The following is a 21,907-nucleotide window of genomic DNA, read 5'->3' on the forward strand; positions in this document are numbered from 1 at the left end:
ATGTGAAATAGGGCCATTGAGAAAAGGAGATATGCAAGAAAGTCCTTGCATGTTATACAAGCTATGTGAGCTTAATTTGAAGGCATCAATAATTTTAAAGAGAAAGTGACATGGTGAGAAATTGGGAAGGTGGAGGATGAAATAGACTGGGGAGAAACTGGGACCGGAGAGATGAGCAGGGAGGCAATTGCAGTAGTTTAGGGAAGAGATCATGAGGGACTGAACGAGGCAGCTTGGTGCAGGAGATAGAGAGGAACTCAGGATTACAACAGATATTTAAGAGATCATTTTAGGGGACAAGGAAGGCCCCCAAGTTTACAACTAGAGCATACAGGAAAAGGAGCAAAGTGTATGTGGTAGGGAGGGAGTGGAGAAATGGAAGGTGATGGCAGAGAAGGTTGAGTTCCTTTTGCTCCTTGTTGAAGTCAATCAAAATAACAGGTTGATAGTGGCCCAGAATTTAACCATTAGGAGATTACTGGTGACCAGAGTGCGAGCAGTTCACAAGAAAGATGAGGGAGAACGCCAGGTAGCACTAAAGGTGAGCAAATATAAACAGCACCTTCAAATAGTCTTTTGCTTATTAAATATAAGAATACACAGCTTTCAATAATTTTAATAGCTATATAATATATCATATAGTGAATATAGAATAATTTAGCAAACATGTAGAAGTATTTTTCCCCTAAAACAGCAGTGCACCGAGCATGTGCTTACTTTGCTGCTGTTTTTTATGTTATTTCCATAGGACAGATTTTCAGGAATTGGATCACTGGGTTGAAGAATATGAGTGTTTTTGGCTTTTTGGTTTTTCCAAGACATTGATCATCATTTATACATATGATATAAGTGAACTGATTCAGTCATAAAGAATTTTGTGAGTGAAATAAAATGACAAAATTCTGAACTGAAATGCATAGCTCTGGTGAATGTGGCTGGATATATTAGGCGTTTGGGTTGAGGCTAATCATTTTTCTCAAATATTATCCATTTGAAATAAAGGTGGGCCTAGAATTAGTGAGACACCCAACCAAAGCCATATTGTGACTTCATAATACTCTTGTCTGTGTGTGTGATACACTTGTTTATCTTGTTATTTAAAATTCTAATAAAAGAAACAAAATACATGTTTTATCAAATGTTGTGAAAACTGAATTTTATTCTTAATTCTGTAAGGTAAGAGTAAAATTGACTGTATTACTTGAAACTTCCTCTATTAAGTCCTTGGTGGCTACCTAGATCACTTCACAGTAGAGCTGCCTCTGATTAGAAGAGCAAGCAGGTTAAATTTTTGATGCTTTGTATTTATATAGAGGAGTCCATCTATTGCCTAAAACATGTGACATTAAATACCAGGTGATTCTAAATGGAAAATAAGCCATAAGTTAAATAACAATATCTGTTATCAAAGATGATTGTTTTATAGGAGCACATAATTTGGGGTGAATCCATTACATAAAACTCAATAACTTGTGCTGAAATAATTAAGTTGACAGGCCTAATGTTGATTTTACTGCCTTTTCCCCCCCAGTGTTTTGCTTTTCATTTGTATGAGAGGAAGAAGACACATGATATGAGTTTGGCTCATGTGTCTGAATATGGCTCCACAGGGAAGATTTGATACAGCTGTAGCTATTGCTTTTTAGAGACCTTTTATGTTGAGCAGCTGCCTTAGCAGCCTTCATCTTGTGACATCACATGAGCTATATCTCCGCAATAGAAAGAGAGCAAGATATGGCTGAGAATTTTTAACTAAAACTTAAAATTGCAAAAGCAGAAACAGAGATGGATGTTCCTGAAGTTACATTTTTGTAATATGTAACAGAAACACAATTGTCTTATCCTAGTTTTAAAGCATTCCTTTAACTCCCAGGGGTTTCTGTTTTGTCTCATTCATGTAGTCAAACTCTTTCTTTGCCATAGACGATGGCATTTTGTTTTAATAATTTGAGCCCTTATTCAGAAGGCATCTCAAAGGGCTCACCTACAAAAATAGATTTCAGGGCCACACATTCTGAAAGACAATTCAGTGCTTCCTTTCCTCTCATGCCCCCATGTGCAAATGAAGAACCTCAATTCATTGGCTGTTAATGTAATACAAGGCATAAAAATTCATCTAGTTCATCTAATTGTGCTTCACCAGAGGGCTAGGATGGAATCACTCACAGCTTTATTTGTGAGATGTGACAAGAGTAGCTTTCAGCCTATCCAGATGGTTACCAACCTATGATGGTTCAGCTGACGATTTTTTGACTTTACAATAATGTGAAAATGATAACGCGTTCAGTAGAAACTGTACTTCGAAGCTTGAATTTTGGTCTTTTCCCAGGCTAACGATATACAGTATGATACTCTCTCATGATGCTGGGCAGTGGTGATGACCTGCAGCTCCCGGTCAGCCACGCGATCACAAAGGTAAACAATCAATACACTTACAGCCATTCTGTGCCCATATGATCGCTCTTTATTTAACTTTCAATACAGTATTCAGTAACTTCCAGGAAATATTCAACACTTTATTATAAAATAGCCTCTGTGTTAGGTGATTTTGCCCAACTGTAGGCTAATGTAAGTGTTTTGAGCACATTTAAGGTCGTTAAGCTAAGCAGTGTTATTTGGTAGGTTATGTATATTAAATGCATTTTCAACTTAGGATATTTTCAACTTAACCATGAGATGTAACCATCTTAAGTCAAGATGATTTTAATACCTAAGTCAGCTGGAACATAGCTCATGGCAATATCAACGCTTTTCAAGCATTCTTAGTGCCTTTGAGTTTAGAAATTCACAGGTTCTCTAAAAGCACCAGTAGCATACTAAATTGACACACGGCATTCCAAGCTATATTTACATAATTGCAGTGGATATGATTAATATCAATTACATTAATGTTTATTGTACCTCTTAGGGCTGATTGACTCAATTTACTAGTTGCTTGGGCATGTCAAGAAATGATCCAAATTACCTTTTCATTTCAGTTAAGGAACTAGTCAAAGAAAATAAACTTTGATTTGTTGAGAGGCTGAAGTTGTCTCTTAAGTGACAGTCTCCTTGGCCTTCTAGACCAAACCCTAAATTGAGTTGCAATATATTTTTTGATACTTTGTCTCATTTGATTCTTTTACTTTTAAACTGAAGGCCAGTCTTGGACCATAAATACATAGAAGATAAAAGTATATTGAGCTTAAGAGTTTGGTCTGCTCAATGGCTGAGTATTTCAGATTTTCTCCTATAAACATAAGCTTGAAAAGAATATCATATAATAGATGTAATAGTGGAAACCAATACAGGGGAAATCTGGACTGCAACTCTGAATGAATGTCGATAATACCCTCTAGTCCAACACAAAAGCTAAGCAATGTTTTAGGGATGGGGATTTTCTTTGGTGGCTTGTTTACTCTAGTGAGATGGATTTGGAAGAGGGTAGGTAGGCCTAGAGAATCTTTCTCTGACAGGGTTTGCCTCTGGGGTCTGCTTGAAGCCAAGTTTGCTAGTAGGGAAAGCTTGAGTAACAGGATAAATTTCATATCTGAACTCTGAAATGTTTCATATGCTTAAATAAGCTTGAACATAGATTAGACTTGTACAGGGAGCCGAGTTGGTGGAATAAGAGTACAGAGCAGAAATAGATTCGGACGAGGTATTTTTATATTTTAAGAGGCTACTTCTCAGGATTAGTATTATATTTCATTTGATTTAATATGCAATAAGTAATATTAATGAGGGTATCATACTTTTGAACTTCTTAACTCAATATAGGTGACTCTTGAGCAACATGGGGGTTAAGGGCACTAACCTCCGTATCTGGTTTTACATCCATCGATTCAACCAACCTTAGGTTGTATAGTACTGCAGTATGTATTTGTTGAAAAAAACCCATGTATAAGTGGACTCATGCAGTTCAAACCTGTGTTGTTCAAGGGTCAACTGTATTTTCACAGGAATGGGCATCATTTTTGTCCTTACAAATTTTAGTAAGCAATGATTGGCAGACAGCATGGTAATTGTTGAAATAATGTGTGAGTGCCAATAACAAAGCCGTCTGTTAAAATGCTAGGAATTTATTGGGTAAAGGGTTACTGCATTTTTTTTTTTCCACAGTGTTTTTCCCACATGCCTGGCATGTTACTTCAGCTTCTTGTTGGATTTCTGTCAAACAGGATTTTTTAGTACAGACCTACTTCACTTTACTGCACTTTATTACACACCACAAATAATCGTGTTTTCTTATACAAACTGAAGGTTTGTGGCAACCCTGTGTTGAGCAAGTCTATTGGCACCATTTTTCCAACAGCATTTGCTCACTTCATGTCTCTGTGTCACAGTTTGATTATTCTCACAATACTGCAAACTTTTTCATCATTATTATGTGTGTATCGTGATCCTTGATGTTATTATTGTAATTATTTAGGGGCATCGCCAGCCACTCCTATTTAAGATGAACTTAATTGTTAAGAGTTGTGTGTGTTTTGACTGCTTCACCAGCTGGCTGTTCCCTGTCTTTCTCCTTTTCCTCAGGCCTCCCTATTCCCTGAGACACAACAATATTGAAATTAGGCCAATGAATAACCCTACAATGGCTTCTAAGTGTTCAAGTGCAAGGAAGTGCTGCTGTCTCTCACTTTTAAATCCAAGGCTAGAGATGATTAAGCTTAGTGAGGAGGGCATGTCGAAAGCTGAGTTATGCTGCAAGCTTGGCCTCTTGTGCCAAACAGTTAGCCAAGTTGTGAATGCAAAGGAAAAGTCCTTGAAGGAAACTAAAAGTGCTACTCTAGTGAATACGCAAATGGTAAGAAAGCGAAGCAGCCTTATTGCTGATAAAGAGAAAGTTTTAGTGGTCTGGATAGAAGACCAAACCAGCCATAACATTCCCTTAAGCCAAAGCCTAATCAAGAGCAAGGCCCTAACTCTTTTCAACTTTGTGAAGGCTGAGAGAGGAGAGGAAGCTGCAGAAGAAAAGTTTGAAGCTAGCAGAGGTTGGTGCATGAGGTTTAAGGAAAGAAGTTGCCTCTATAACATAAAAGTGCAAGGTGAAACAGCAAGTGCTGATGGAGAAACTGCATCAGGTGTTCCAGAATATCTAGCTACACTAAACAACAGATTTTCAGTGTAGATGAAACAGGCTTCTATTGGAAGAAGATGTCACATCTAGGACTTTCCTAGCTAGAGAGAAGTCAATGCCTGATTTCAATGCTTCAAAGGACAGGTTGACTCTCTTGTTAGGGGCTAATGGAGCTTGAGACTTTGAGTTGAAGCCGGTGCTCATTTACCATTCTGAAACTCTTAAAGCCTTTAAGAATTATGCTAAATCTACTCTGCTTGTCCTCTATTAATGAGATAACAGGGTGTAGATGGCAGCACACTTGTTTACAACATGGTTTGCTAAGTATTTCAAGCCCACTGTTGAAACTTACTGCTCATAATAAAAAGATTCCTTTCAAAACATAACTGCTCATTGACAATGCACCTGATCCTCAAGAGTTCTCATGGACATGTACAATGAGATTAATGTTTTCATGCCTGCTCAAACAACATCCATTCTGCAGCCATGCACCAAGAAGTGATTTTGACTTTCAAGTCTTATTATTTAAGAAATACACTTTGTAAGGCTATAGCTGCCATAGGTAGTGATTCTTCTGATGAATCTGAGTGAAGTAAATTGAAAAACCTTTTGGAAAGGATTCACCATCCTACATGCCATTAAGTACATTTGTGATTCATTGGAAGAGGTCAAATATCAACATAAACAGGAATTTGGAAGAAGTTAATTCCAACTCTCATAGATGACTTTGAGGGGTTAAAGACTTCAGTGGAGAAAGTAACTGCAGATGTGGTAGGAATAGCAAGAGAACTAGAATGAGAAGTGGAGTCTGAAGATGTGACTGAATTGCTACAATCTCATGATTAAACTTTAGAGGATGAGAAGTTGCTTCCTATGCATGAGCAAAAAAAAAAAAGTGGTTTCTTGAGATGGAATCTACTGCTGGTGAAGATGCTGTGAAGATAGTTGACATGACAACAAAGGATTTAGAATATTACATAAACTCAGTTGATAAAGCTGCAGGGCATAAGAGGGTTGACTCCAATTTTGAAAGAAGTTCTACTGTGGGTAAAATGCTATCAAACAGCATTGCATGCTACAGAGAAATCATTAGTGAAAGGAAGAGTCAATCGATGCAGCAAACTTCACTGTTGTGTTATTTTAAGAAATTGTCACAGCCATCCCAGCCTTCAACAACCATCACCCTGATCAGTCGGCAGCATCAACATCAAGCCAAGACCCTCCACTAGCAAAAAGATTAAGACTCTATGAAGGCTCAGATGATGGTTAGCATTTTTAATTAATAAAGTGTTTTTAATTAAGGTATGCACATTTTTATACATAATGCTATTGCACACTTAATAGACTATAGTATAGTGTAAACATGACTTTTATATGCACCAGGAAACCACAAAATTTGTGTGACTCACATTATTGTAATATTCACTTTATTGCAGTGGTCTGGATCCAAACCCACAATATCTCTGAAATATGCCTGTATTTGTGTTACCACTGATATAGGAAAAAGCAAATCATTTTTAACATTAAAATGTTATTGAGATTTCAAAGGTGGAGGACATTATCTTTTCCTATTTTTCTTTATGATAGAGTGTTTGTAAAGTAGTGTTCCCAGAATAATAAGCATTCTTTTGGGAAATAAGTGTAGTAAATAGCCAAGTAATTTCTCACAAAGAACAGACAAAGAAAGGTAGTGCCATCTGGGTTAAGCTATTAAATATATCGGTACAATAATAACTACCCATTATCTTGACCAACCAGAAATTACTCATTTTTATTCATACTGATCTAGCTATACACTTTCAGTATAAAGAAAGATTTTTTTCTTTTTTCTATTGGTTGTGAATTAAGTCATCAATTTTTTTCTGATTTTTAATGGTTTGAAGTAAAGAGTCAGATGCACGGCTTTTCAGTTTCTTTTACTACTTTATTTTATTACTTGGTTATTTAAGGTCAAAAGATTTCCATTTTCAAAATACATAATAGAAATAATAAAGCAGTAAAATTTGGACTTAGATAATATGGACATTTTTCTTAAAAGTGTCAACATGATTTACAAATTATTAAAAATGCAGTAAAATTTGAACTCCTGGAGCATAAACTTTACCTTAAACTGTCAGATACATGATTTTAAACGTATTTTATTAATATATCACTGATGATTATTTTTCTTATCAAGAGTGAAGTAAAGTGAAGTAAAATCTAGTTGCCCAAGAAATCATTAGAATTGGAAACACTAGATGTTCATGTGTTAATTTGGTTTCATTTACCTGAAGTCTGTATTTCTTCTGTGATATCTAAGGTCAAGTCTACGTAACCAAGTAGCTGGAGGAAAGGTGAGGGTTTTCTAGTAGAATCAAATGCCAAACATCATTTTTTACATAAGTATCTGGAGAATTGAGTAAAGGTGGCTTCTTTTAAAGGCTGTCTGTAGGAGATAATTGCTTTTGTTCCCATTTAGCTACAGTGATCCTGGCCATAATGTTCTCTTCAAAGTAGGATTCTGAAATTCCTGCAAAATCTGAAACAGTGGTTCTCATATAAGTTACTTAGCATCTTCACAGAAATCCTGTCATAATTTATTTGTAAAACAATATCTCTACATGTTTAAAATAGTTCTTCATAAGAAGAATGTTCCAGAAGGAAAAATAACTGTCCCTTGGAGAAAATGCTGTTAAATAATGTGTTATGGGAACAAAAAACATTCTCCTTGTGTTTGTGATTTTTCCAACGTAAATTTTGCTAGAGAAATCATCTCAAAATAGAATGGCATCAGAAATAATCAGTGCAGAAGTGGTTCTGTTGAGGACTGCTAAGTGAAAAGTCACCAAATGAAGCACTCATCCATGTTTGCAAAACTGTCTTCATCCCCTGGAGGCTTGTAGCATTTGGCATTTCTAGAAAACCACAGCAAAAGTGGTGCTAGAGAATACTGTGCTTTTTGCCAAGTAATATTTCCTAAAGGCAATAGACACTCCAAAAATAATGGAAAATAAATAATGATGATAATATATTCTATCTATCATCACTATATTCTCTAATACTTAGTGTTAAATATATATAAACAGTAGCCAATTGTGATAACTACCTTATTAACACCTGTTGTTAAAGGTCTTTGAAAGTAAAGCTTGTAAGATTAGGGAAAAACAAGAATGTGTTCCTTAAAATGATATTTTGAAATATCCTGGACCAGTCCATCCCAGTGGGAGAGTACTTATATGGTAAGAGTATTTGGGTAAAGTGCTTGAAACATTAAGACACAGCAAAAATGGTTTTGAAATGCTTTCTTGTTCAAAATACATTTGTTTATTAGGACACTGCTAATTGACCATTTTATATCTCATACCTAGATATAAAACACTGTAATACTGGCTTCTGATTCCATGCTGGGCAATTTTTTAATCCATGTGCCAGTCGTAAATGAGCTGATTAGTAGAGTGGATAACTTCTGAGATCTCCCCTTTCCTGTATTGACAATTTCCTTGTAAAGCAAATGCCAGTCCTGCAGGCTAATAATGAAGAGTGGAATTCCCTTGTTCATTAGACATGCAGCAGTAAAATAGGTAATATAACTATAGAAATATATTTGCAATATGTTGTCTTTGTACAATATGCATACAGATACTGCCATCCCTCTTTAACCAAATTGGTAATGTGTAATAGAATATGCAGTATTTTGTAGGTTCCTCTGACCTATAATTGGCACTCATTTCAGACAATAATTACCATATTAGAAATGGCTGTTTTTATCTTTTGCAATTTTTTTAATTTTCAGACATCATCATAGTACTTTTAATATTTTGAAGTTTCTTTTTTTTTAAACTTCTATTTTAAGTTGAAGACCATTATTTTCCCCTGGAGGACTCATCACGTTGGGGAATTTCAACTACTCTTCTAAAAAGAATGCTTCACTGGAATAGGTCTCATCTTATTAGGAATATCAGAAAACAAGCAGCTACTTATCTCTTTTGGCTTAAGCACAAAGAACCTCAATAAAAGAAATACAGACAAACTAATCTGGTGATGCTTTCAGGAAATGCACTAATGACAGAAAAGTTTATAGGTCCGCATTGTTGTCATCATGATCAACATTATCATGTGTAGTACTTCCTATGTGCCCAGCACTGTTCTAATAGCTGTACCTAAACACACAGAAGTCTTTGAAGCAGGTACTATTATTATCCCCATTTGTCACTTGAAAGAAACTTTTCCTAACTACTCAGCTAACAGGTGCTAGAGCTAGAACTTCACCAGGTAGTCTGGCTTCAGAATCAACCTTCAATTGTCATGTTTTAGTTTTGTGCCCTGATGTCTTTTCTCCAGGTTTTTGATTGTTTTGTCTAATTTTGCTTTTTGGAGGACAAACATTCATTTGAACTTTCATAGTTTTTCAAACCTTTATGGGGTCTCCGAAAAATTTTTTTTTTTTTTTTTTTAGTTTTGAAAAAAACTTATTTTCCAAAAATACTAATGAAAGAGTAGAATCATTTTCTATTTTTACAAATCTCTTTAATGTTGCCTTATAGAAGACAACAAGATTCTGCATTTTTTTAAAACATCTTTATCGGAGTCTAATTGCTTCACAATGGTGTGTTAGTTTCCGCTGTATAACAAAGTGAATCAGCTATACGTGTATATATTTCCCCATATCTCCTCCCTCTTGCATCTCCCTCCCACCCTCCCTATCCCACCCCTCTAGGTGGACACAAAACACCGAGCTGATTTCCCTGTGCTATGCGGCTGCTTCCCACTAGCTATCTATTTTACATTTGGTCTTGTATATGTGTCAATGCCATTCTCTTACTTCGTCCCAGCTTACCCTTCCCCCTCCCTGTTTCCTCAAGTCCATTCTCTATGTCTGCGTCTTTATTCCTGTCCTGCCCCTAGGTTTTTCAGAACCATTTTTTGTTTTAGATTCCATGTATATGTGTTAGCATACAGTATTTGTTTTTTTCTTTCTGACTTACTTCACTCTGTATGACAGACTCTAGGTCCATCCACCTCACTACAAATAACTCAGTTTCATTTCTTTTTATGGTTGAGTAATGTTCCATTGTATATATGTGCCACATCTTCTTTATCTATTCATCTGTCGATGGACACTTAGGTTTCTTCCATGTCCTGGCTATTGTAAATAGAGCTGCAATGAACATTGTGGTACATGACTCTTTTTGAATTATGGTTTTCTCTTGCATTGTTGGTGGGAACGTAAATTGATGCAGCCACTATGGAGACAGTAAGGAGGTTCCTTAAAAAACTGAAAATAGAACTACCATACGACCCAGCAATCCCACTACTGGGCATATACCATGAAAACATTTTTTAAATAATAAAAAGTTGAAGTCACTACAAAATTCTCAGAGCACCTAACATTTGAGAAGTTGTTCCAAGCCTACATTTGTTTCCAGCCTGACTTTTTCTGAATCACCAGTCACAAAATCTGAATAAGGCTGATCTTACAATATTGCCATGTTCAGCTCTCCAGAAATAACCACTGTAGCACATGACCTATCATTCTTATGGATTCTACTGAATGATGAGCTCAGATGCTTGTACAAACCATTTTATTTGCCTTCTCCTTTAATACTATCTATCAGTAAGTAAGGAGGCAGTATTTCTTTTGTATGTGGCTCAAATATGAGGACTTTACACTTGTAAAATGTGCTTTTAAGTCTTAGCCCACTGTCTATTAAAAACAAAGTCAATAAAAATGTGTTTGTGTTATAGTTATTTTATAAATTGGAATATTTTTCAAATCAATAAGTGCTATGTTATCATTGTCTTAAAATATTTTTAAAAATTGAGTTAAGGGAGGCTAAATGAGTAGACTTTAGCAAATGGCAAAAGGAAAAAATGACCTCTTGATCGTTAGATCAAATATAGTTGAATGTTTGACCTGGGTGTGATGGCCTTGTCTACTGTTAATGACTAAATTGATCTATTTCTTGTTGATTCAGGGTCTTTTGAGGGCAGCTTTAAAGATCAATTTTTGTCTTATTGTTCAGGTTGTCATGTAGTTTATTTGATTTTGTCACTAAATGGTAAAGGATTGTTCATCTATCAATTAGGGATGTGTCTCAGACAATAAAGAAGTTAGAACATTGAATTAATGAAATCGCTGATGTTGAAGAACATGATTCTTTAGTATTTTGTTTAATCAGCTTGGCTATTTATGTTTATAAAATTTTGTAGATAATGAATGATTTGCACGTTACTTGTTAAATGCCTCTTGGTATATGGTGATGATCTAGATTCCATGCCAAATCAGGCAAAGAACTTGATGGCTTTAGGTTTATAATCTAGGACAAAAAATAAGCATAATTTTAAAATGTAAGTTTAAATAATGAATATATTATATGTGGAACAAGAAAGTATAACTGTATTTTGTTGTATCAAGGATCAATTGAGAATGTTTAACAAACGGTGTTAGAGGAGATCACTCTGCCTTCTTTCTGGTCAGAGATAATTCATCGATGAGGTACATTTTCAAGAGAAGTTGAAAAGAGAGGGAAGTAGCTGTTAGTGGGCTTTATTTGGGGTACTAAAGATATTCTAGGAGCAGACTTTAACGTGAGAAAATACATATGTGGAATGATAGCACTGGAGGCAAAGCAAAATGTGGACCTGGCAATAAACATAATAGAAGATGAAACTCTATTTCATTTATTTCCAATCTGACCTTATTATTTCCTTCCTTCTACTAACTCTGGGTTTGTTTGTTCTTCTTTTTCTAGTTCCTTTAGGTATAAATTTAGATTGTTTATTTGAGAGTTTTCTTATTTCTTGAGGTAGGCCTGTATCACTATGAACTTCTCTCTTAGAACTGTTTTTGCTGCATCCCATAGTTTTTTTAATTAATTTTTTAAATTGAAGTATAGTTGATTTACAATGTTGTGTTAGTTTCTGTTGTACAAAAAAGTAAGTCAGTTATACATACATATATACCTACTCTTTTTAAGATTCTATTTCCATATACCTCATTACAGAGTATCTAATAGAGTTCCTTGTGCGATTCAGTAGGTTCTTATTAGTTATCTATTCTATATGTAGTAGTGTGTATGTGTCAATCCCAATCTCCCAGTTTATCCCTCCCCCCATCCCCCTTGGTAACCATAAGTTTGTTTTCTACATCTGTGACTCAACTTCTGTTTTGTAAATAGGTTCATCATACCCAATGGTGAAAAGCTAAAAGCTTTTCCCCTAAGATCAGGAACAATAAAGGATGCTCAATCTCACCACTTTTATTGTTCTTTTTAAATTTTTATTATTTTTAAAATCTTTATTGGCGTATAATTGTTATACAATGTTGTGTTAGTTTCTGCTGTATAACAAAGTGAATCAGCTATATGTATACATATATCCCCATATCCCCTCCCTCAGGAGCCTCCCTCCCACCCTCCCTATCCCACCCCTCTAGGTGGTCACAAAGCACCAAGCTGATCTCCCTGTGCTATGCAGCTCCTTCCCACTTTTAGTCAACATAGTTTTGGAAGTCCTAGCCACAGCAATAAAACAAGAAAAAGAAATAAAAGGCATCCAAATTGGAAAGAAAGAAGTAAAACTGTCACTGTTTGAAGATGACATGATACTATATAGTTAGAACCCTAAAGGCTCGACCTAAAAACTATTAGAACTAATAAATAAATTCAGTAAAGTCATTAGTGTATATCTATACACTAATAACAAACTATCAGAAAAAAAAATGAGGAAAATCTCAATTATAATTGCTTCAAAAGAATAAAATACCTAGGAATAAATATAAACAAGGAGGTGAGAGACCTATATTCTGAAAACTATAAGATATTGATGAAAGAAATTGAAGATGGCACAACTAAATGGAAAGGTATACTGTTGTCATAGATTGGAAGATTTAATATTGTTAAAGTGTCCATACTATCCAAAGCAATACACTGATTCAATTCAATCTCTATCAAAATGCTCATGGCATTTTCCACAGAACTAGAACAAATAATCCTAAAATTTGAATGGAACCACAAAAGACCCTGAATATCCCAAACAATTTTGAGAAAGATCAACAAAGCTGGAGGTATCAAGCTCCCTGGTTTCAAACTATAATACAAAGCTATAGTAATCAAAAGAGTATGTTACTGGCACAAAAACAGACATATAGATGAATTGAATAGGGAACCCAGAAATAAATCCACACACATATGGTCAATTAATCTATGACAAAGGAGGCAAGAATATACAATGGGGAAAAGACAGTCCCTTCAATAAATGGTGTTGGGAAAACTGGACAGCTAGATGCAAAATGATAAAACTGAACTGCTTTTTCATACCATATACAAATATAAACTCAAAATTAATTAAAGACTTACATATAAGTTCTGAAACTATAGAATTTCTAGAAGAAGACATTGGTAGTCCACTGTTCGACATTGATCTTAACAATTTTTTTTTGCCTCTGTCTTCTCAGGGAAGGGCAACAAAAACAAAAATAAACAAACGAGATGACATTAAACTGAAAAGTTTTACATAGTGAAGGAAACCATCAAAAGAACAAAAATGCAACCTACTAAATGGGAGAAGATATTTGCAAATGATATGCTTGATAAGGGAAATCTCTCCTGGCAGCCTCAGGAGCAGTGGATTAAATCCCCACAATCAACTTGATGTACCCTGCATCTCTGAAATACCTGAGTAGACAACAAATCATCCCAAAACTGAGGTAGCGGACTTTGGGAGAAACTGTAGACTTGGAGTTTGCTTTCTGCATTTAACTTGTTTTGGGTTTTATGTTTATCTTAGTTTAGTATTTAGAGTTTATTATCACCGGTAGATTTGTTTATTGATTTGGTTGCTCTCTTCCTTTTTTTTCTCTTTATATATATATTTTTTCCTTTTTCTCTTTTTGTGAGAGTGTATATATATGTTTCTTTGTGTTATTTTGTCTGTATAGCTTTGCTTTTAACATTTGTCCTAGGGTTCTGTCTGTCCATTGTGGTTTTTTTTTTTTTTTTTTGCATGGTTTTTAGCGCTTGTTATCATTGGTGGAATGTTTTTTGCTTTGGTTGCTCTCTTTTTACTTTCTTATTTTATTACTTTTTAATTTTTTAATTTTTAATAAATTTTTATTTTAATAACTTTATTTTAGTTTATTTTAGTTATTTATTTTTTCTTTCTTTCTTTTTTTCTCCATTTTCTTCTGAGCCATGTGGCTGACAGGGTCTTGGTGCTCTGGCCGGGTTTCAGCCCTGTGCCTCTGAGGTGGGAGAGCCGAGCTAAGGACATTGGTCCACCAGAGACCTCCCAGCTCCATGTAATATCAAATGGCAAAAGCTCTCCCAGAGATCTCCATCTCAATGCTAAGACCCAGCTCCACTCAATGACCAGCAAGCTACAGTGCTGGACACCCTATGTCAAACAACTAGCAAGACAGGAACACAACTCCACCCATTAGCAGAGAGGCTGCCTAAAATAATAATAAGGTCACAGACACCCCAAAACACACCACTGGACACGGTCCTGCCCACAAGAAAGACAATATCTAGCCTCATACACCAGAACACAGACACTAGTCCCCTCCACCAGGAAGCCTACACAACCCACTGAACAAAACTTAGCCACTGGGGGCAGACACCAAAAACAACGGGAACTACGAACCTGCAGCCTGCAAAAAGGAGACCCCAAATACAGTAACTTAAGCAAAATGAGAAGACAGAGAAACACACAGCAGATGAAGGAGCAAGGTAAAAACCCACCAGACCAAACAAATGAAGAGGAAATAAGCAGTATATCTGAAAATGAATTCAGAGTAATGATAGTAAAGATGATCCAAAATCTTGGAAATAGAATGGAGAAAATACAAGAAACATTTAACAAGGACCTAGAAGAACTAAAGAGCAAACAAACAATGATGAACAATACAATAAAAGAAATTTAAAAATCCCTAGAAGGAATCAATAGCAGAATAACTGAGGCAGAAAAACAGATAAGTGACCTGGAAGATAAAATAGTGGAAATAACTACCTCAGAGCAGAATCAAGAAAAAAGAGAATTGAGGACTGTCTCAGAGACTTCTGGGACAATATTAAATGCACCAACATTCGAATTATAGGGGTCCCAGAAGAAGAAGAGAAAAAGAAAGGGACTGAGAAAATATTTCAAGTGATTATAGTTGAAAACTTCCCTAATATGAGAAAGGAAATAGTCAATCGAGTCCAGAAAGCGCAGAAGGTCCCATAGAGGATAAATCCAAGGAGAACCATGCCAAGACATGTATTAATCAAACTATCAAAAATTAGTACAAAGAAAAAATATTAAAAGCAGCAAGGGAAAAAGAACAAATAACATACAAGGGAATCCCCATAAGGTTAACAGCTGATCTTTCAGCAGAAACTCTGCAAGCCACAAGAGAGTAACAGGACATATTTAAAGTGATGAAATGGAAAAACCTACAACCAAGATTACTCTACCCAGCAAAGATCTCATTCAGATTTGACAGAGAAATTAAAATCTTTACAGACAAGGAAAAGCTAAGAGAATTCAGCACCACCAAACCAGCTTTACAGCAAATGCTAAAGGAACTTCTCTAGGCAGGAAACACAAGAGAAGGAAAAGACCTACAATAACAAACCCAAAACAATTAAGAAAATGGTAATAGGAACATACATATCGATAATTACCTTAAATGTAAACGGATTAAATGCTCCAACCAAAAGACATAGACTACCTGAATGGATACAAAAACAAGACCTGTATATATGCTGTCTACAAGAGACCCACTTCAGACCTAGAGACACATACAGACCGAAAGTGAGGGGATAGAAAAAGATATTCCATGCAAGTGGAAATCAAAAGAAAGCTGGAGTAGCAATTCTCATATCAGACAAAATAGACTTTAAAATAAAGACTATTACAAGAGACAAAGAAGGATACTACATAATCAAGGGATCAATCCAAGAAGAAGATATAACAATTGTAAATATTTATGCACCCAACATAGGAGCACCTCAATACATAAGGCAACTACTAACAGACATAAAAGGGGCAATCACCAGTGACACAATTATAGTAAGGGACTTTAACACACCACTTGCACCAATGAACAGATCATCCAAAATGAAAATAAATAAGGAAACACAAGCTTTAAATGATACATTAAAAAAAGATGGACTTAATTGATAATTCTAGGACATTCCATCCAAAAACAACAGAATACACTTTCTTCTCAAGTGCTCATGGAACATTCTCCAGGAGAGATCATATCTTGGCTCACAAATCAAGCCTTGGTAAATTTAAGAAAATTGAAATCGTATCTACTAACTTTTCTTACCACAACACTATGAGACTAGATGTCAATTACAGGAAAAAATATATAAAAAATACAAACACATAGAGGCTAAACAATACATTATTTAATAACTAAGAAATCACTGAAGAAATCAAAGAGGTAATTAAAAAATACCTAGAAATAAATGACAATGAAATCACTATTACCCAAAACCTATGGGATGCAGTAAAAGCAGTTCTAAGAGGGAAGTTTATAGCAATACAATCCTACCTCAAGAAACAAGAGGGCTTCCCTGGTGGTGCAGTGGTTGAGAATCTGCCTGCCAATGCAGGCGACACGGGTTCGAGCCCTGGTCTGGGAAGATCCCACATGCCGCGGAGCAACTAGGCCTGTGAGCCACAATTACTGAGCCTGCGCATCTGGAGCCTGTGCTCCACAAAAAGAGAGGCCGCGATAATGAGAGGCCCATGCACCGTGATGAAGAGTGGCCCCCACTTGCCGCAACTAAAGAAAGCCCTCGCACAGAAACAAAGACCCAACACAGCCATAAATAAATAAATAAATAAATAAATAAAAATTGTATAACTTTAAAATACATATATATATTTAAAAAAAAAAAAGAAACAAGAAACATCTCAAATAAAAAACCAGACCTTACAGCTAAAGCAATTAGAGAAAGAAGAACAAAAAACCCCCAAAGTTAGCAGAAGGAAAGAAATCATAAAGATCAGATCAGAAATAAATGAAAAAGAAATGAAGGAAAGAATAGCAAAGATCAATAAAACTAAAAGCTGGTTCTTTGAGAAGATAAACAAAATTGATAAACCATTAGCCAGACTCATAAAGAAAAAAAGGGAAAACACTCAAATCAATAGAATTAGAAATGAAAAAGGAGAAGTAACAATTGACCCTGCAGAAATACAAAGGATCATGAGAGATTACTACAAGCAACGATATGCTAATAAAATGGACAACCTGGAAGAAATGGACAAATTCTTAGAAAAGCACAACCTTCCGAGGCTGAACCAGGAAGAAATAGAAAATATAAACAGACCAATCACAAGCACTGAAATTGAGACTGTGCTTAAAAATCTTCCAACAAACCAAAGTCCAGGACCAGATGGCTTCACAGGTGAATTCTATTAAACATGTAGAGAAAAGCTAACACCTATCCTTCTCAAACTCCTCCAAACCATAGCAGAGGGAGGAACACACCCAAACTCATTCTACGAGACCACCATCACCCTGATACCAAAACCAGAAAATGATGTCACAAAGAAAGAAAACTACAGGCCAATATCACTGATGAACATAGATGCAAAAATCCTCAACAAAATACTAGCACACAAAATCCAACAGCACATTAAAAGGATCATACACCATGATCAAGTAGGGTTTATCCCAGGAATGCAAGGATTCTTCAATAAACGCAAATCAATCAATGTGATACACCATATTAACAAATTGAAGGATAAAAACCATATGATCATCTCAATAGATGCAGGAAAAGCTTTTGACAAAATTCAGCACCCATTTATGATAAAAACCCTCCAGAAAGTAGGCATAGAGGGAACTTACCTCAACATAATAAAGGCCATATATGACAAACCCACAGCCAACACCATTCTCAATGGTGAAAAACTGAAACCATTTCCTCTAAGATCAGGAACAAGACAAGGTTGTCCACTCTCACCACTATTATTCAACATAGTCTTGGAAGATTTAGCCACAGCAATAGAGAAGAAAAAGAAATAAAAGGAATCCAAATCAGAAAAGAAGAAGTAAAGCTGTCACTGTTTGCAGATGACATGATACTATACATAGAGAATCCTAAAGATGCTACCAGAAAACTACTAGAGTTAATCAATGAATTTGGTAAAGTGGCAGGATACAAAATTAATGCACAGAAATCTCTTGCATTCCTATACACTAATGATGAAATATCTGAAAGAGAAATTAAGGAAATACTCCCATTTACCACTGCAACAACAAAAAAATAAACTACCTAGGAATAAACCTACCTAAGGAGCCAGAAGACCTGTATGCAGACAATTATAAGACACTGATGAAAGAAATTAGAGATGATACAAACGGATGGAGAGATATACCATGTTCTTGAATTGGAAGAATCAACATTTTGAAAATTACTATACTATCCAAAGCAATCTATGGATTCAATGCAATCCCTATCAAACTACCAATGGCATTTTTCACAGAACTAGAACAAAAAATTTCCCAATTTGTATAGAAACACAAAAGATCCCGAATAGCCTAAGCAATCTTGAGAAAGAAAAACGGAGCTGGAGGAATCAGGCTCCCAGACTTCAGACAAAGCTACAAAGCTACAGTAATCAAGACAATATGGTACTGGAACAAAATCAGAAATATAGATCAATGGAACAGGACAGAAAGCCCAGAGATAACCCCACGCACATATGGTCACCTTATTTTTGATAAAGGAGGCAATAATATACAATGGGGAAAAGACAACCTCTTCAATAAGTGGTTCTGGGAAAACTGGACAGCTACATGTAAAAGAATGAAATTAGAACACTCCCTAACACCAGACACAAAAATAAACTCAAAATGGATTAAAGACCTAAATGTAAGGCCAGACACTATAAAACTCTTAGAGGAAAACATAGGCAGAACACTCTATCACCTAAATCACAGCAAGATCCTTTTTGACCCCCTCCTAGAGAAATAAGAACAAAAATAAACAAATGGGACCTAATGAAATTTAAAAGCTTTTGCACAGGAAAGGAAAACCCTAAACAAGATGAAAATACAACACTCAGAATGGGAGAAAATATTTGCAAATGAAGCAACTGACAAAGGATTCATCTCCAAAATTTACAAGCAGCTCATTCAGCTCCATATCAAAAAAATAAGCAACCCAATCCAAAAATGAGCAGAAGACCTAAATAGACATTTCTCCAAAGAAGATATACAGATTGTCAACAAACACATGAAAGGATGCCCAACATCACTAATCATTAGAGAAATGCAAATCAAAACTACAGTGAGGTATCACCTCACACCAGTCAGAATGGCCATCATCAAAAAATCTACAAACAATACATGCTGGAGAGGGTGTAGAGAAAAGGGAACTCTCTTGCACTGTTGGTGGGAATGTAAATTGATACAGCCACTATGGAGAACAGTATGGAGGTTCTTTAAAAATCTAAAAATAGAACTACCATACAACCCAGCAATCCCACTACTGGGCATATACCCTGAGAAAACCATAATTCAAAAAGAGTCATGTACCACAATATTCATTGCAACTCTATTTACAACAGCCAGGACATGGAAGCAATCTAAGTGTCCATCGACAGATGAATGGATAAAGAAGATGTGACACATATACACAGTGGAATATTACTCAGCCAGAAAAAGAAACGAAATTCAGTTATTTGTAGTGAGGTGGATGGACCTAGAGTCTGTCATACAGAGTGGAGTAAGTCAGAAGGAGAAACACTAATACAGTATGCTAACACATACATATGGAATCAAAAAAAAAAAATGGTTCTGAAGAACCTAGAGGCAGGACAAGAATAAAGACTCAGACATAGAGAATGGACTTGAGGACACGGGAAGGGGGAAGGGTAAGCTGTGACAAAGTGAGAGAGTGGCATGGACATATATACACTACCAAATGTAACATAGATAGCTAGTGGGAAGCAGCCACACAGCACAGGGAGATCAGCTTGGTGTTTTATGACCACCTAGAGTGTGGGGTAGGGAAGGTGAGAGGTAGACTCAAGAGGGAGGAGATATGGGGATATACGTATTTGTATAGCTGATTCACTTTGTTATAAAGCAGAAACTAACACACCATTGTAAAGCAATTATACTCCAATAAAGATGTTAAAAAAAAATAAGTAATGGGAATGTGATTTGAAGCATAGGGAATATAGGCAATAATATTGTAAATAACTGTGTATGATGACAGATTGTAACTAGACTTACTGTGGTGATCATTTTGTAATGTATAAAATATCAAATTACTATGTTATATGCCTGAAACTAATATTGTAAGTCAATTATATTTGAATTAAAAAAGATAAAAAGTGGAACTAAAAATTGAAGTCTTAAATCTCTGAAAGAAAGTAGTCTTTTAATGAATACAGAGTGCTACAAAGACTTTGTTTGAACCTGGAAAAAATGTATAGAATGTGTTACATTTAAATTAAAGTTTAAAATAAACTTTAATGCTGTAACAAATTAGTCATTAAGTATATTCTAGAACACTTTCTTAACCTGTGTCTGAAGTACCTGGAAAACAATCATTAAAATTTCATTTATATTTGGTGATAGGCAGATTATTCCCTATAACATTGTCTAAATGCTTCTGAGAGATGTAATTTGACTAGTAAATTAATGGTTTCTGGTGATCTTAACGTTAACATAACATTTGGAGGCATTGCTCATCAGGAGTGCAATATTGTATTTCACAAGATGCATGAGACAAAGGCACTTAATGAGTTTTGGCTGCACTGCACATATTGTGCAGAACTCTGTTCAAACTGTTACAGGCTTCCTGCCAAGATATGCAGGAGAAATTGCCCAAAAGATTAGTAGAAGAAATGGTCCCATCCCCTGCTGTGTACCCTTGTGACTGGTTTGTCAACAGTTGGAGAAAATTTTGGTATAGACAGTAAACAATTAGTGTCAGTTCATTGGAAGGCTGGACCCCTGAATAAGATTTATGAAAGAGAAACAGGGATTCTAGTATAATATTTCCTTCTTTGTAATAAGTGATGGTTTTAATAGGTAATGGCCACTCCTAATATTCATTATTAAAGGTCATTCATGTTTTAATAAATGTTTTTGTGATAAATTCCATTTGATATACTTCTAGGAAATAAATGGCTGGATTACACTGCAAGTCTAATATTCCTTTTTTTGTATATATAGTAAAAAATTTAAATTTTTCATATCTTCATTAAGTTTTAAACATAAATAGCAATTAAAGTTGTTGCCCATTAATAGTCTGCAAGTGAAAAGTGTCAATGGCTTTTTGTTATTGCACATGGTCTACTGCTTAGAGGACATACCTACATAAACCTTATTCCTGACTTGTAGAATCATTATACAATGGAAAAATAAATCATCTATAAAACTTTAAATATACACAACTGGAATAGTTTTATTTATTTATTTTGCAAATTCTTTAGCATATTCTCTTTGTTAGTTATCAAAATTTTTTCTTGTATGTTATTTTAAAAAATCCATACTATATCAGTATATAAATGTTTTACATAGTAAAAAGCTTAACTTTTTTGTTACACTATACAAAACATTTTGGCCAACATTTACTGAATGTTTGCTATGTGCCAGGAACTGCTCAAAGTGTTTTATGTATATTAATTCACAATAACCCTAATATTAATTACTGTTTTCAGCATCACTTTATAGAAGGGTAAAGTGATATATTGAGAAATTAGGAGGCATGTCCAACTTCACAGCTAGCAAGTGGTGAAGGATTCAATCCAGGTAGTCTGACTACTGAGTCAGTCCTGTATACTACCTTTTTCAGATTACCTGGGAATAAATGTTTGTAGTGAGTAGAATTGAATTGTAAAATGTTT

General features: G+C 35.3%; 1 protein-coding gene across 9 annotated transcripts in view; it reads left to right on the forward strand.

Moving 5' to 3' along the window:
- NRIP1 (nuclear receptor interacting protein 1) overlaps window positions 1–21,907 on the forward strand; it is a 174,584-nt gene that overhangs the window by 110,943 nt on the left and 41,734 nt on the right. For 2 of the 9 annotated variants that reach the window (XR_014244620.1, XR_014244621.1), the window contains exon 3: window positions 2,330–2,415. The exons of 4 other annotated variants lie outside the window; for them this stretch is intronic. The gene's annotated coding sequence lies outside the window, so the exon portion shown is untranslated. Of the gene's footprint in view, window positions 1–2,329; window positions 2,416–13,496; window positions 16,893–21,907 lie in introns of those variants that run through there. 3 more of the 9 variants (XR_014244626.1, XR_014244627.1, XR_014244625.1) reach the window with 2 other exon arrangements.

This window comes from Balaenoptera borealis, assembly GCF_965194805.1.
Source record: "Balaenoptera borealis genome assembly, chromosome: 5".
NCBI lineage: Eukaryota > Metazoa > Chordata > Mammalia > Artiodactyla > Balaenopteridae > Balaenoptera > Balaenoptera borealis.